Here is a 15,928-nt window from a genome sequence, read left to right as displayed (position 1 = left end):
TGGCCAACTCTAGCATGGTGAGCATGGTAAACATAGCTCTGGCAGGCCTTGCCCTTCTTTCCCATGCTCTCTGCCTTGCTAAAACCCATTAGATTACGTTCTGAAAGCTAGCCACCAAGGTCTATTCCACTATTTGGCCACTTCTTCCTCCTGAGGCTGGCTACCAAGGTCCCTATCAAAAGTGTTAAAGTCCAGCAATCAAAATCCCCTTTGGCTCACCTGATTAACATGCCTGATTAAAATGAAATACCTCATCCTAACACAGGGTTTTCCCTTTACCTTTATAAATTGTCATTTTCCTATGGGCCACACCTGTCTCTCTCTATCCAGAGGCAGTCCTTTGTCCTTCTAGAGCAAATACCTCTTTTCCCTTCTCTCTTGTTCCCTTCCCCTCTCCCTTGCCCTCTATTTCCTTTCTTTGTCTCTTATTTCCTGATCTTTGTCTTTATAGGGCAAATTAATCTAATTTGTGCTGGGAACTTGGTCTTGGGTGTCCTGAGCCCTTACTGATCTCTTATGCTACCCTGTTTGAGTTCCTTTCCTGACTTCCTTCAACGATGGATAATGATATCATAGCTTAAGCCAAATAAACCTTTTCCTCCTCAACTTGCTTTTGGTCATGGTGTCTCATCGTAGCAATAGTAACCCTAAAATAGTGGGTACCACCATAGCGAGATATTGCTGTGAAAGACCTGGCTGTGTTATTTTGAGGATTGTGGAAGGACTTTGGAACTTTGGACTAGAAAAGCCATCGAGTGTTAAGAGCTCAGTTTGATCTTCTGTAGGAGCATGGAAGATAAGAGTGTTGGGAACAGTTCCAAAGATGGAGGCCAGGCTTTCAGAGGGATATTAAAAGAGTTTGTCAGGGCCATTTGCTATTTTCAACTAAGATTCTAGCATGCTGGTCAGCTGGGGCTTAAGAGTTGGCCACAGTTAACAAAAGACTAGCACCACTGAAGTGAAGCCTTTGTTTTACTGGGACAATCAATGCTGGTTTGCTGAAGTTAAGAAACAAGCAGTAATTAAGAAGAGACCAAAATTGTTGAGGTAAAATCTGGGAAGTCTTTCCTGAGACTCAGCACACAGAAGCTGAGGCAATTGAGGTCGTACTTCATCTGGCACCCAACCTTGATAGTGTAAGAGTCACCCAGGTGGTACTGGTTTTGAAGATATGAAGGGGTCATGGAGTGAGACTTGGCACTGTGAGAGGCAAGGAGAGCTCATTAGTGAGGGCCCAAGATTGAAGGGGTCATGGAGAGGAGTTGAGGTTAGGCACCATGAAGAGAGCCTGAAAGACTCTGTCGAGCCTTAGCTTACCGGGGACCCCCTGAGTCAACCACACAGAGCCAGAATCGATGCAAAAAGCAAGAGGAATTTATTGTTCTAGTGCACTGGGGTTATCCCAGACTGGAAAGAGAGGCAGTGACCCCCAGTGGCCCGTTTGGTGAATTTTTATATGGTTTCCAGGGGTAGAATAGAGCATCAGCAACTAGGCACAATATGACTGGTGGAACAGTATGCCCTTTAAACCAATTGGTCTTTAGGGAATGAGGTGACAAAGACTTCCCTTGTCTGAAGGTGGGCAACCTGTGGTCTGAGGAATGTTAATTAGCCTATCCCTTCCAGAGGGGCAAGTGTTCCACGACCTTCCCAAAATTCCTGACCTGACCTTGGTGAAAGTGCAGCCCAGTTGCAGCAAAAGACTCCAGCAGTTTTGGAGATGCCAGTCCATGAGATGAGCACCAAGAACAGTAGCTGTGGAGTAGAGTCAGCCATAGCCTTGAACGTGATGAGCTGTGTGTGCTACAGTGGGCAGAGCCAGAGAAGTGACCCAAGCCCTTTGGAGGAACTCAGAAGATCACGAATGGATCCTAGACATTGGACAGTTGGAGTTTTTTGTTGTGGTAGTGGTTGTTCTTGTTGTTTTGGTTTTGCTTTGATTTGATTGTGAACTGTGCCCTAGTTCTTCCCTTTTGAAGTAAGAAAAAAAATATAGATATAAATTTACCGAAGCCCACTATTGAGAGACTTTGAATTTTAAAAGACTTTGGTTTTTAAGAGAGATTAGCTATTTTAAAGGGACTGAAATTTTAATGTTTGAGTTTGTAAAGACTCTGAGACTTTTACAATTATTTTTGTTTCTAATGTGAGATCATGGGGACAAATAAGAAAGGAAGGATTGTGGCTCTTAGTAATATGTGTGTGTATGTCAGGTTGACAAGGGGTCAGTTGTACTGGCTAGTCTTATGGTCAACTTGACACAAACTAGTTACCTGAAGGAAGGGAACCTCAGTTGAGAAAAATGCTTCTATAAGGTCTGACTGAAAGGCATTTTCCTAATTAGTGATTGATGGGGAAGAACCAGTCCAATATGACTGGTTCCATCCCTGGAGTAGTGGTCCTGTATTCTATAAGTACCAGGATGAGACAGTTAAGAGGAGCAAGCCAATAAGCAGTATTCCTCCACAGCCTTTGTGTTAGCTCCTGCCTCCAGATTCCTGTCCTGTTTGAGTTTCTGTCCTTTTTTCTGTGAAGAACAGCAGTATGGAAATACAAGTTGAGTAAACCCTTTCCTCTTCTACTTGCCTTTGGTGATGGTGTTTCAACATAGCCATAATATCCCTAAGTTGGATGTGCTTGGTTTCCACACGGTGTTTCAGTGTAGCCCAAGCTAGCCTTTCATGTGCCAGTCATCTTGCCTCAGCTTCTTGATTTCAAGATTGGGCCATCACAGTCTGCCTGAGAGTGCCTAAGGACTCCCCTGTGGATCCTAGTCCTCCAGTGGCTCCAGCCTGACCCGCTCACAGCTCATCCCATCTTTGCTAATAGTTTCATGGCTAGAGTACACACTGCTGAGGACCTTTGGAGAATTTGTTATTACTGCACTTCTGATATCTCTTTGTTCTGTTCACACACACACACACACACCGTGGATCTTCCCCAGTTTTCTTGTTTACATGAGGGAACTCATCTCTCCTCCTCCCCACCATCCTGATCTAATTTTTCAATATTATTTTTATTTCCCATTTTATTGACTAGGGATTTTTAGGGAGAGGAGGAGCCATTCCTGAGTTGTGTTTGGAATTTGAGTTTTCAATTCCCAACAAATTAAAAAGTGCCTAAGGGAGTGTAGAGAAGAGATCTCCAGCTTTGTAAGGAGAGGGTGCTAAAAGACTTCCCGTGTCCTAGGAGGGGATCCTGAAAAGGGGCACCCTGCCTTCTTGTGAACTGGCAGGAAAAGTAATTAGCAGGGATGTGAAGGCTGTTTCCTGACATCAGCGGTCCCTTCTCTGGACATTCTATTGTATCCTGGTGAGCTCTTGCATCCCTTGTGATGTCGTCAGTGTTGTAGCGACACCAGCTGCTCTTGGTGCATTCCTTTAGTACCTACTGGGTTCATACTTAGACATGCCGGTGAGACTGAGCAGGCTACTTGGGAGAGAGAATGGAGAGCCTAGAGAGACCAGAGAGAAAGAGGCAGAGAGGGCTGGCCTTTGCTTTCAGTGTAAAACAGCAAGAAACAAATGTTCCTGGGAAAGGGGCAGTGAGTCCTGGGCAGGAATGGGGAGCTTCTTGGAGTAACTCTTTTTGGAGGCTTGAGCTGGGCCTTTCAGTAATGGGGTACAGGAACTAGAGCCTCTGGGAAGCACCTAGACTTTTCTGCTGGAAAGTCAAGGATTCCAGAACACTAGTTTGTCCACCTCAAAAGCCATTAGCTGGCAAGGCCAAAGCTATTGTGTTGAAAATGACTAGCTTTTACTCCTCTGGGGGATGAGGGTGTAGTGGGGGACAAAGGGAGACCATCAAGATACAGGGAAGTGTCCCCAGTTTAAGGCAGGACATCACCGCACTTAACCCTCAGTGTTTTCCTTTAGGTACAGTGACTGTCTGACACTAGTAACAGGGCAAGAAAAATACTTCTGGTCAAGACTTTATGGCCTCAGGCTGTGCAGAACTCCTCTGACCACCTCTCCCTGGCAGTGGCTCCCTTAGCTTTCTGAATCAGCTGTTGTGGGTGGCAGGCACCGAATAACTGTCAGAGGCAGTGGACCATGACAGACTGGATCCTTTGTGCCAGCCCTGGGTGTTCTGGGCTGTCAGTGGGGAGACTTGGTGACTCTCGTGACCATGTTCTGCTTCTGCATGACTTTTCCATCCACAGGCATGGGACTGGAGTGACCAGGCAGGAGATCTGAGCATCTCCACAGCACCTGAGTTCTTGTGGACTGTGCCATTTTTCTCCTGGCTTCTGAAACCACAGGCGTGAGAGCCCCTGTACTGGCTGGTTTTGTGTGTCAACTTGACACAGGCAGGAGTTATAACAGAGAAGAGAGCTTCAGTTGGGGAAGTGCCTCCATGAGATCCAGCTGTAGGGCATTTTCTCAATTAGTGATCAAGGGGGTGAGTAGGGCTCCTTGTGGGTGGTGCCATCCCTGGGCTGGAAGTCTTGGGTTCTGCAAGAGAGCAGGCTGAGCAAGCCAGGAGAAGCAAGCCAGTAAGGAACGTCTCTCCATGGCCCCTGTGTCAGCTCCTGCTTCCTGACCTGCTTGAGTTCCAGTCCTGACTTCCTTTGTGATAAACAGCAATGTGGAAGTAAGCTGAATAAACCCTTTCCTCCCCAACTTGCTTCATGGTCATGATGTTTGTGCAGGAATAGAAACCCTGACTAAGACAGCCCCAAAGCCTAATTGCATCCTGTGCAGTTGTTAATAAGCACAGAGAGACCATCTGTGCGGTCATCATAAGCACGTGTAGGGAGGCAGAGGAAACATCTGGATGCTTTGGTACTCCCCTCTCTACAGAGGGATGGGAGAGCTGAGATCCACACAGGAGGCATCCCAAGCCTGGGCCAAAATCTTTGTAGCGTCACTGGGTTGTAGGTATGCTCTCTTTCTGTTTGGAAATAAGGGTGATCTGTCCATCCTTTTTGTGTGGTCACTGTGCAAATTCATTTGCATTCATCTATCTGCATGGAGCACTGGGGAGTCTCTGTTCCCCATCCCAATGCTTCTCACCTAGAAACAGGCAAAGGAGAAGATGGAGAAGCTGATCACACAGCTTCAGCTGATGACCAGTAAAAGAAATGAGATGCTAGTCTTGGACAATGCCACGGACTGGGTTGCTTCGGGGACCCCTTGTTCCGTGGGGTGATAAAAGTTCTGGCCTGGTGGGCAAAGAATTCGGCTAATGGCAAACAAACACAGCACAAGAGAGTGTTGTAACTGAATGCAATTTGTACAAAATAGAAATCAGGCTTATATAGTATACAGAAAACAGGGCAAACTACAGAAGTCACATAGGCAGGAGATGGCTACATCAAGGTCAGTAAAATCAAACAGCCAGGTGCAAGGCAGAGGAGCAGTGGTGTCTTTCTTTTTGGACTATTTTGGCAGCCTTGAGATAAATTCTCTGGGTCTGTCTGAAGCAAGTAGCTGAAGGTTGTATTCTAGCATTCCTTGGCTGTAACATAAATAACTAGTGATGGGAGCCCTACAACTTCTAACTTCTCACTGGCAGTAGAACAGTTTTTCTTTTTGTGGAACTGCTCTGATAAAAAGTGCCTGACTGCTATCTCTAACTCTTGAGACACCCTGTCTGGTAAGACAGCTTCTTAGTAAAAATTCCAAGATAATTACAGCTAGGAAATTAGGATTATTGAAACACTGTGAAGGCCAGGAAATAATGTTCAATCTCAGTTTTAGCTAATAATGAAATATTTCTTAGGGCACCTTTATGCCTGAATAAAGAGAGCACACAGATCTCTCCACAGATTATAGCAGAGATCAATCTGGAACACCTCTGAGTTAGGAGATGTCAGCGACTGGGCTACCTCAGGAGACTGACTCCTTTTGAAGTATACATCTCAGGTCAGTGATCAGGTTTTTAGGCCTGTCCCAGACACAACTGAAGTAGGCGAGTTATATGTAACAGGACAATAGGTATTCATTGTCTCAAACTCGATGGTGACTGTCTTGGGTCTAGAGTTTCACACTCACCTTCTAAAGTCTTAGATTCTAGGAGGCTGCACCTCCAGGGTGTCTCTTTGTCCAACATCATCTCTCTAAATGCTTCCCAGAGGCAGAACCCCAGACCTGGGCAGGAGTAAGATGGGAACCCAGATTATTCTGCTTCTTCCAAATGAAAACCAGAGCCTGTGGTCTAAGTCACACAGTTCAGGGAGTGAGGCAGTAGTGCGAGTTCCCAGTGTGCACTTGGAAAGGCCTTGACAGGTGGTGGTTTGTATGAGATACTAGCTGCTGTGAGTTTGTGATGAGTCTTTGTACTGTCCGGCAGGTGATTGTGTGCCTGAAGCTCCTGGTAGCAGCTGGAGGGGCCTAGTCCTACTTGGTCCATCTCATGAAAACCTGGAGCTCATCATTGTTCTTCTCTGGTCTTGTGCCTCATATTCTGAGACACTACTGCTCCATGCATCTCTTCAGTTCTCTCTCTCTCTCTCTCTCTCTCTCTCTCTCTCTCTCTGTGTGTGTGTGTGTGTGTGTGTGTGCGTGTGTGTGTGACTCTAGGAGTCAGGAGGTCTGGGGTGGGGCCTAAAGATTTGCCAGAGCTAAGGTCAGGGAACCCACTTTAAGCAGCACAATATGTGGTCTAGTACTTACCCTGCTGTCATATGAGACTCTCTTGGGGAGTTTATAAAGATGTCCCAATGCTGAGTCTCTTCTCTACAAATGCAGATTATGTGCTCTGGCCATCTGTTTAAAAATAGGCACCCAGGATCAAGAATTCCTGTTCTAAAGACAGGAGAAACATCATCACAGGTTTCTAGTGGGCCCCTGCATATGGCACGAACTGTTGGGAAATTAGAGAGCTGGTCTGCCCCTCCAGGCGTATGAGGGAGTTCATACAGCCTTGTACATCTGGGCATACAGCCTCTGCTGGCCTAAGTCCAAGATGTCAAGTTTAACAAGCACCACCATCTCCAGGTAGGAGCCAGGATATGGCATCCACTGAGCTGGAGTAATCTAAGACATAGCCTTAACTCATGTGATGTTTCAGGCCTATATTCATGGCATTCTTTGCTCCTGGGCCAGGCCCTATCACAGGCCAAATTCTTTCTATGACAACCTGAAGATAGGACATAAGAAATTCTTCAGACCTTGGAGAATGAGAACACTGAGGCCTCAGAGAAGTTCAAGGAACTCAACAAGAAGGTTGGCTTCTATCAGTAAGTGCCTGTCTTGGCAGGGAGCCCACCAGTTGTGGAATGGTCATATCTGCCTTTCTTTGTTTCTGGACTGGAGAGTTCCCAGCTCTGGTTCTAGCCTTTCTGCCTTTTAGCAACCAATGTGCCTTGTGGCTCCTGAACTTATGCCTCTTGGGCTCAGTTTTGCTGAGTGTGAATGAGACTGTTAATCCTCCTCAGCATTGTCCTGCCAACCTTAGGAGCCTCTAGATAGAAAGGCAATTCACATCTTGAGAGGGGTGTCAGTCAGCCCTGGGCCTCTAGGACTCAGGCAGGGTTTTACCGAGCAGATTGCTATGGGACCAGTACATAGAATGTACCCCCACAGGGTCTCCTGTCCACCCTCAGAGGGTGTTTGTCCTCTACTTGCTGATGTTTCCCCATTACCACGGACAGATAAGCAGAGGTGGGAGACTCCTCTTGTTCTTGGAGGTACATAGATTGCTTTGGGGGTGGTGGTGATATTTTTAGAAATAGTTTGATTCTTTCTGGAACTGGCTGTTCTCTGGTTTGGGCCTTCTGAGTCCAGCTGTCATGTCTGTATTAGGTGCTTGTCTAGGTTTTCATGGGGCCTGGTGGGGTTGATGGTACCCAGAAGTAGGAACGGTATGGGGAGACTGATAGAGCTTACTATATACATGCATATACTGAATGCCATTTTAAAGCTTCTATTTAAAGCTTAATTTAAAGCTTCTATTTAAAGTCTAATAACAGTCATTTGACTGTTTCTATGAATTAAAAAAAAAAAAAAACCCACAATATCCAAGTAGTACCTCTGAAACCAGCTTTTTAAATCAGGTGTGCTGTTATAGAGATGTAACCCCAGAACTCACGGATGAGATGGCTACTCCAAGATCTCAGCAGCTTGAGCTACACGGTGCTTACACCATAGTCTCTTCATGATGTCATGTCACACATTCACCTACTCCTAAAACGTGGTACTGTACATGCACATATTCCCAAACTGATCATGCGCATCAAATCATTGAGAAATATATGGGTATTTTCTGATGTCTCTCAGGAAATGAGAACATTCATTAAGGGAGTATAAAGAACTCAGGAGATCCCAGAGCTCTCTGTCTCTGGTTTCCTTGAAATACAGAATCTGAAAAAGCTGCAATGCAGAGACTATAACTTTCTAAGACTTGGGGACACTTAAGAAACTGTGTGCATTAACTATGCATTTCATACATATTTTTTAGATTAATTTATATTTACATAGTGAATCACATGCACGCAGTTCCCAAAGATACCAGAAGAGGGCAATGAGTTCCACCTAGGACTGGAGTTACAGAGGCTTGTCAGGGTCTCTGGATCCTCTGGAAGAGCAAAAAATCTTACTGGATGAGCCATCTCTCCAGCCCCTGCTCTTGGCTTTTGTCCTTCCCTCTCTCCTTCCTTGTATACTGTATTAGTTGGACTGGATGACCCCAAAACAAAGAAAGGTGTTTGTGGAGCCCCGTAGGAACTGGTACATAAGGTAGGCATGAGGGATTGCCTTGCGCTTCCAGGCATCAATGCAGGGCTATCCTGGGTTTAGGATCATGCCTCAGCATCTCTTAATGTCAGAGTTGGAGAAGTTCTGTCATCTTTCATCTAGGATGACAATACAGATTCTTGAAGGAAGCCGAGCTCCTAGCTTCACTTCATCCCGTGGGAGCTCCACGAACGGGAACTTGAGGTCCTGCAAGTAAATGGGTGATAAGAGAGACAAAGAGACATGGCACCAGGAGAGGTTCTCATCGAGGTGCAACTTTACTTAGTGAACACGGAACATATATACCAGATAAGCACAGGCATGCATTTTACATTCAGGTGAGAACAGACATTCGGCAGGATCAAAGCTAAAACTCTAACACAAAGGATTCCAGGACGGATAGAGAGATCAAAGGTTCACGGCTTCCTAGGGACCTGGTAACTGGTCCTTGAATCATTTACATAGGCTCCAAACCCCCAGCGAGCTAAGTCTCTGGTTTCGGATTTGAGTTCTTTCAAGAACACAGCAGGGCCACCACAGATTCTGTTCATCATCTGAAATGCAGAATTGAGAAGACCTCCTGGGGTGGGGGTGTGGAAAGGAACCCACCATGTTGGTGCATCAGCTAAGCAGTATTAAGAGGAAGCTGCAGGCTAATCTGAGCGGATGGAGCCTGCAGCAGAGGCCACATGGCTCTGGGGGAGAGCTTGTCTGTCCAAGACGAAGAATGGAGAGGGATGATTCATGCTGCTCTTTTAACAAAGCAGATTTCAGAGTGTAGTAGGAAGTATTTCTTCCATGTGGTTGACTTACTCTTGTGAGGCTTTCCTGAAATGGGATCTGACTTCTGAGACTGACAGTGAGCCCCAGTGTTAATGTGTGAATAAAGTAATCCTGTGCATGTCCAATTCCCTGCTGGTGAAACCAAGGCTTTAAGAAGCTCTGAAGCTCAAAAGGCTCATCTCCGACATCAGTCACCTGTTCTTTCTGAGCTGACTCTTATACTATGACATACCTTACCTGTAGATACACTGCAAACTAGCTGTGACTTCATTCATACTAAACTACCAATAACCCCCATGTGGCAGGGGCTCTTTGTCCATCTTTCTGTTATCTGGAAGGATCTGGGGCAAGCCGTGCCTTATTTCCATGTAAGTGCTCATCATGGCTCTTGGTTGTTTTGATAAATGCTAAAAGATTGGTAGGTTAACATCTCTTTTTCTCCTTGCATTTATGCAGATATAGAACAGTTTAATTTCAGCCTATCTCAGGCTACACTGTCCTGAGTGTGCTATGTGGACTGGGGCCCTTCATCTTCTCTTTCAGATAAACATGTCTAGTCTTGAAAGCACTCTGTCAACCATTCTCAAGAACCAGTATGGTGGCTGAGTTGACAGCTCCACCTCAATCTTTGTAGTAGTTTAACAGATGAACTGAGTTATCAGCCAGGTTTGTAACTCAGAGATAGAGTACTTGCCAAGCATGTGCAATGTCCTAGATTTAATATTAGTACATCTGGGTGGAAGGTGACAAAGTTCACCCTGTTACATCCTAGAGAGTAGCATACAGAAAAGCAGGTTTCATAGAAACCTTTCAAATCCTCCAACTTCCATTTCTTGCCTTTAGTGGAATGTGGCAAACGTTCAATTTTGTGATGAAAATTTCCAGTACAAGACAGATACATACACAGACCATAAATATAGAACCATAGCTTATTAAATTCTGGGGTTTCTGTGGTCAACTGGAAAGATAGATAAGCAATTAATGGTAATGTTGGCAAGCCTACAGACCTGAGGTTTTCTCCCATGATTTTGACACACATGATTGAAGGAGGAAAAAAAGTCTGCCGCAAGTTGTCCCCTGAGCTTCATGGGGTGTTTATATTGTGGTGGGTCTTGTCCCAGAGAAACCAAGACATCTGGTTTCCAACTTCTCACTTATGCTAGAATGTCTCCAACTGATACACTCAGTTGTAAGTAAATATATTAATTACTGTGTGTTCCACTTGGCTGATTTGGTATATTTGTTATTTTACTTTTGATGCAGACAAGCTATAGACACAAAGAAGACGACCCCACATTCACCTGAAGAACAGGTTAAGGGAACGTGGGCATCTAGAACTTGCAACTGTGCTGAGACCATTGTTAGGTCCAAATGGCTCTAACATGTCTTCTATAGATGCCTGTCTGTTTTTTACTGTCTACCTTGGACTGTCTTAAAGAACCCATGCCTTGTGATGAAAGTCTGCCAGTCCCTATGGCATGTTGATGTCTCACTGGAGCTTAGAGCTTCCAGAATGAGGATCAGGTAGCCCGAGTGATGGCAATTGGTCCAGGTCACCTGCACTGTCTTCTGCTGTCATTCACATTTTCTGAGCTATGAGTGGTCTATTCCACCACCCAGAGTTAAGGAATGCCCAGCATTAGCACTCCTGGCTTGAACATAGTGGGAGGAGAAAATTGATTCCTGCAAGTTGTCCACTTCCCAAAAATTATGCTATAGCAATGGCATGCCCATATGCTCGTGTAAGTACACAAATGAATTCAGTAGCAAAATGAAATTACATTTTAATTTTAGGCAATATCAAGTGACATAGACATTTGTGGCCAAATGACAGAGGAAATGCAAGGATCCTTCCAGATTCAGGACAGAAGTTGAATAAAAGGAGAGGCTGCCAGCATGCTGCTAGGTAGGGGATGCAGGGGTTCAAATATTCTCAAGGTATACTGCGCACAGTGGGAAGTGGGAAACTTGGATGTGCGCATTACATTATACATACCCTGAAGTCACTCTCTGGTGTCTTCTGAATGGACAGAGAACTGAAGTGAGGGAGCATTGACACTGTTGTGACAACAGAGGGGACAGAAGTTCTGTCTGCTCCCTTCCCTGCTGGCTGTGGCACATTCTACTACCATTGAACACTTATTGCATTCTATCAGATTACTCGTAGCTGTTATCAAGTCTGTCTCTGTCTTCCCTCAATGTGTTTACTTAGATGACAATGATGGAAGGTACCTAAAGTATTATCAGTCAGGAACAGCACTGAAAGAAAAGTCCAATAAAGATGAGATACCAGGCATGGTTGTGTGGTGTCATGCACTTTGGCAGGCATAGCAGAAGTATCAGGAGTCTGAAGAAAGCCTGGGCTACCTGAGACCTGATCTAAAACATTAATGTAAATAAAAATTAAGGAGATCCTGTCTTCACAGTGGTGGGAGGGTTGGTAGAGCAATCTATGGAAAACATGGCCTGACTCGGCCCTGCGTGCTCTCGGGACCTGACTCCCAGAGGTAACAGCTGGGGAGCTGATAGCATCTCCTGTGTGATAGACCAGCCTGGATTTCCTGTAGGAGGTAAGCTGTTCCATCACCACCCTACATGGCCAAGGCCATAGAGGCAATTGTTGCGCCTAGGAATATGAAGGCCTTGGTCTAAGGGGACACGGCTTAGCTTAAATGAGAGCAGTCTTGGGCATCTTTGACAATTCCTAGAGGGCACTTCATGGGGTTCTGGTTCACTGAATTCTTGCTGGTAACTTGAACGGTAGGCAGAAGCAGGTTTATTATCCTAGTGGGCCTGGCCAGAGAGTCAAGGCCAAAGTCCAGATATCTGAATATCAATAAGACCCTCTAATGCAGTGGTTCTCAGCTTTCCTAATGCTGTGACCCAATCCCAGCCAAAAATAATACTCATTACTACTTTATAAATATAATTTTGCTTCTGTTATGAATTTTACAGTAAATGTTGTAAGAATTGAGCAAACAGGGATACCTCATAAAAATACCAAAGAGCAAGGAATGTCCATTAAGCCTCAAAACAAAGAGCTTCAGAAGGGTTTACAGAGCAAACACCCATCCCCAAGAAATACCGGGTTCCAGGAAATGACCCTGGGAGGGTGGATCTCCTCCCCACCCCTCCAGCACCACAGGTATATAATCTTCACCTGGAGGAGAAAGGTCAATAGAAACAAAAGAACAATGGGAAAGATAAAGTGTAACCAGCTCAGGTTGTAAAGTGTAAAACTCTGTTCTGATAAGGTATAAAGTCTAAGAGCTTTGGTTCCTCTGGGTCACCTTTGCCCCGAATGCAGGATGACCCAAGTATACTGGCTTAATAAAAATCTCATGCTATTTGCACCCGATATCCATTCCTGATTCTTTGAGAGTGGGACACCCACACTGTATTTAACAATGTCTGATATGCAGATAGTCTTAGGTGACTCTGTGAAGGAGTCTTTGACCCACAAATGGGTCGGGACTCCCCAGTTGAGAACACTGCTCTAGTGTCACGGGCACAATCTAGAGATACATCTGCTCTGTGCTGAAGAATGGTTTGTCCCATTGTCTGGGAATCCCACATTTCTGACACCAAAAATGGATCCAATATAGATCAGTGGGAAACTCTCATTTCTCTGAAATGTAAATGAACATTTCCACTCTGAGAACCCAAAAGTCTCAATTTGCATATTTCCTGTGGAAACATTCTTGTCAGGGTCAATGATAAGTGAAGGAGCTGGACTTGGGATTTGAAGATTTGGTGGCTCAAACTATTGTGTGTGTGTGTGTGTGTGTGTGTGTGTGTGTGTGTGTGTGTGAAAGAGAGAGAGAAGGTATGTATGTATGTATATTTCAATTTGGTTTGATTTTTTTTCCCTGTTCTGACAGATGGAACCAGGGCTTTGAGCATGCTAGACAACATCTCTATCGTGGGCTAGAATTTGAATCCTCTTCTCCTTAGCCACATTAGTTGGCTTCCCCATGACTTGCTTTGCCCATTTCTTCAGGGGACAGATTAATATTGCATACATCCAAGTGTGACTCTGTGGACTTAGAGTCAATGTTTGAGGGTGCACCTTGGGTTTTGTTGTAGGTCAAGTTCTCAGACTTGTTTCCTTTACTCTAAGATGGAGGCTAGTCCCAAGATGGAGTAGGTTTAGCCTCTCACTTGTTCTCATGAACACCAATAATTTGTTAACTGGGCAGTGCCTGGTGTCCATAGTGCAAATTGGCTGTGTTGATCAGTGTTTGGATATTTAGGAAGTTGCTCAAGTCAGAACTGGATATACTTAAAGAAAGAAAAAAGAAAGTGGTCTTATCTTTTTAATGGTTATGATATTTATGAAAGATAAAACATTAAACTAGCTAGCAATATTGATCACTGTGTCAGTAGACATTTCATCTCTTTGGTGGTATTAATCCTTGCCTAAACATCCCTGATTGATGTTACTTCTGCTTGGTTGGTGCTATTCTCTGTAAGTCCCTAGTGGTTTGGTCAGCTTTTCAAGAGACATGAGACGGAGGAAATGCAGTTATATCACATTGCTTTAGGGGTAAACACTCTTTTACCAAATCTTGCAGAACAAATAAGATCAAGTGAAAAATGCTGCCCCTTGGCTGTAGACCATCATCTCTGAGCACGCAGGTGATTGGAGGTCTGCCTGCCCCCAGGAGTCCTCAGGGCTGGTGTTGAGGGTATGCAGTTCCCTGTGGAAACAGAAGATGATATTGGTTGTCAGAGAAGCAAAGGTTATTGCTGGAGAAGAGTGGGAGGAGGTACAAGTCACAAAGAGTTGTTCCCGGAGGTGCAGAATGTCAACAGCTGCTTCTCAGCTCCAAAGAAGACTAGGGCTCCCTCGGTCAGGAAACATTTTTGTAAATCTTGGCTGGGTGGAATGGCACCTGGGGTCTCCTGAAACCAGTGAGCCTCAGTGATGGGTCTGTGGAGTCCTTTATGCAGGCCTCCCTGAAGCCAGTTCTAGTAAACTCCTCATGGCTGCCCGTAGCACTGAGCAGTGTACTGCAAACCGTCCCCCTTCCTTCCTTGTGGGTTGATCCTTTCCCCTTGAAGCATCCAGTTCTCCCGGCACAGCTAGACAAGGAGCCAAATGTGGACTTTGCTCCCTGCTGAAAGAAATGAGAAAACCCTCCTAGGAAAGGTACAGGATGCCTTTGGAAAACAGGAAAATGGGTTTCCTCTCAAGGTGGTAGAGCAGCCGCCGTGGATGTCCCCTATAGCAGAAGCGATGTGCCTTGCTGGAGAGTGTGTCTGTGCAGGCCTGGGATGGGAGAGGAGGCATGAGAATGAAAGCTAATGCTTTGCCCCTTTTCCACAGCAGAACTCAGAGTATAAGGAGGATGAGTTTCTTCCTGATGACTGTTATTGCTGTCAAGCTCCCCCTGGAACAGGTTGGACTTCTGAGACTGGAGGTGAGTTATTGAATAGCCACACTGAAGAAATGATGGCATGTGTTCTGAGACAGGTACTGACAAAGCAGGGATTTTAAATCTCAACAGAGGAGCAGATGTTGGCTGGGTTTTCATGTTCACCAGTTGAAAGGTCACCTCCTTCTGAGCTGGCTGCAAGGGAGACAAGACGTAGCCACCTGAAGATGCACTGGGATCTACATTCATTTGTTTATCACCACAGGGTGTTAGGATATTTGATCTCTTTGTCTATCTTCACGACCTGTGGGAGGAGCCTGGGGCAGCCATGTTCACTCCTCTGTGTGTCCTCAGTGCAGCCCTTGGCTGGTTTGGTAATGTTTTCTACTTGTGGAGGTAGACTACAGTTGAACCACAACAACTTTTCTAGGCATCTGCTGAGGTGGACAGGGATTGTGCGGACTGATGACTGCCAGCTTCTTCTAGCCCTTGGCTAGTAACCCTACCTTAGCCTTGGGAAACTCCTGAAAGCCACACTCATGTGCCACCTTCTTGTGAGTCCCATGTGAGAGCCAAGTCCCTCTGTTTTCATGCTGTTTTAGTGACCCAGTGGCTCTCATTAGGGCTACAGGGCGAGGGAGGGGTTATTTACAAGATCATGGGTACCTTACCATTATTTATACCATTGAAGAAAATGTCTGTCCCTGCCCCTGTCAGCCATCAACTGGCATTGATCCTCTTGAAGGGGTGATGCTGCACGACTCCATCCCTCACATCATAAGATGCTGACAGAACCAGTCTTGTGTGTCTTGTGCAGGTTTGACATGATGCTTCCTTGACTAGAAGTAACTAAGCAATTCCTAGTATTCTCTTCTTTTTTTTTTTTTTTTAGATTTATTTTATGTGTATGAGTACACTGTAGCTGTACAGATGGCCGTGAGCCATCGTGTGTGGCTGCTGGGAATTGAACTCAGGACCTCTGCCAGCCCCACTTGCTCCGGCCCCACTCGCTCCAGCATAATTCACTGTAGCTGTCTTCAGACACACCAGAAGAGGACGTCAGATCTCATTACGGGTGGTTGTGAGCCA

Source organism: Mastomys coucha, unplaced genomic scaffold, assembly GCF_008632895.1.
Source record: "Mastomys coucha isolate ucsf_1 unplaced genomic scaffold, UCSF_Mcou_1 pScaffold9, whole genome shotgun sequence".
In the NCBI taxonomy this organism is placed as follows: domain Eukaryota; kingdom Metazoa; phylum Chordata; class Mammalia; order Rodentia; family Muridae; genus Mastomys; species Mastomys coucha.
The sequence above is the reverse complement of the archived record's forward strand: the minus strand, read 5'-3'. Positions refer to the sequence as shown.